This window comes from Fragaria vesca, linkage group LG3 (assembly GCF_000184155.1).
Source record: "Fragaria vesca subsp. vesca linkage group LG3, FraVesHawaii_1.0, whole genome shotgun sequence".
Lineage (NCBI taxonomy): Eukaryota > Viridiplantae > Streptophyta > Magnoliopsida > Rosales > Rosaceae > Fragaria > Fragaria vesca.
Genome location: NC_020493.1, coordinates 25,105,935 through 25,107,895, shown reverse-complemented (window position 1 = coordinate 25,107,895; position 1,961 = coordinate 25,105,935).

Below are 1,961 nucleotides of genomic sequence, written 5' to 3'. Positions count from 1 at the left end.
AGAGTGAGGGAGATGAGTTGAGAGTGAGTGAGAGAGATGGATAATGGTTAATATGTGGTTATTTTGGTCAGTGGCATGACATGTAATTTTTTTAAAATTTATTGGGCAACGGTTTTAAAGAATTTAAATAGGTGTATTGTTTTATCATCAAGAAACATTTGTTAACAGTTTTATCATTTGTTACTTCTAAATGTACCATTTTTATCATTGGCCCTATAATTAACCAAGAATTATTTAATTAGAAACGGCCATTCTACATTACATATAACTAATTTGTTTATGCTGAGATTACCTAGCCTTGGCAAGGTTTTGAAATGCCATAAAGTCATAAACCTTCAATTTTTTTTTGGCCAATTTCCATTCTTGCAACGGTGGCCAGTTCCATGGTTCATCAGTAAGTTGAAAAATTTGGGCATAAGGTACTTGTAGACTTGTAGTCTTAGCTTCAAGACAGCATGCCAGTGATACTTTATTTATTGAAGGCATGACTAGTTATTTGAGTTTATTTTTCAGATCTTTAAGTAAAATAGGGTATTTATTTTTCAGATCTTTCAGATCTTTAAGATATATATATATATATATATATATATATCTTTTAAAAAATTNTACACACAAAAGTTGATATATATACAAACATAATACTATATAGTTTTCATGTATATATAATATTATACGTACGTACAAACATATTATACACACATATCCAGTAATTATATTAAACATACAAGTAAGCAACAATCCATCAAAATTAGACCGGCAAGTCACCGAAAGTTCGCAGAAAATATGCCTAAAAGAAGAAAATAGATATATTAATTAAAGTAGTTACATATATACCAATTAGCTAAGAGATCGAGATCGAGATCGAGGGGCGCAGCTCTTCAAGATCGATCAACTTCATGAAGAAAAGCTTCCAAAACTAGATTGGATCGGATGAATATTCCAATGAGGGGGAGGGGAGCTAGACCATGCCTTAATTTCTTCTGCGTTCTCTTCTGGGCAAAAGGTGTATAAATAGATGATGTGTAGACCTAGCCGACGGAATATTCCGTCGCCTAAGAGAAAAGGCTTCGAAAAAATATTCGTTCTGCTTTGTGTCAGGCAATAATTCAAAATCATAGGCGACGGAATATTCCGTCGCCTAAGAGAAAAGGCTTCGGAAAAAATATTCGTTCTGCTTTATGTTAGGCAATAATTCAAAATCTTAGGCGACGGAACAGTTCGTCGCCTAAGAAAAGAAATTCGTCTCCCAAGTACATCCTAACCCACGGAAACGTCTTCGTCGCCTAAGAAAATTTCGGACGACGGAAAACTGTTCGTTGTATAAGAGAGACATACCGACGGAACAATATTCGTCGCCCTAGAAAATGTTAGACGACGAAATCATACCGACGGAAGGTATTCGTCGCCTAGGGTTTACTAAGGCGACGAAACCTGGACGACGAATGGTGTTTCGTCGTGTAGGAAAATCCTAGTCAACGGAAGACGTGTACGGTTATTTTTCGTCGCCTAGGATATTTTAGACGACAGATGCGGCATCATAGACGACGGTTCCTCTTCCGTCGGTGAAGAGTTACTTAGCCGACGGAATTAGTATAATTATGTCGGCTAAGTTGATATTTCCTGTAGTGTAATATGAATGTTTGCATATCCTCTTAATACCGACATGCCTATATAGGTACCTTATACCAAATATAGTTTATTAATAACGATCTATTTAATAATCACACTAAATTAACGAATAATTATACCAAATATTGTTTATTTTCATCAAGATGATTTAGTTACCATTTTTATGTAGTTGATTTATTAGTTACCTTACATGAACTAAATTAAATGCATTTCTTTATGGAGTCAAATATTATAATAATTCATTAGATTTAATGTCACAATTACGATATTTAATAAATAAAAAAAATTATCTTTGTGAATCAAATAGTTTTAGACTTCTTAATTCACCGTTA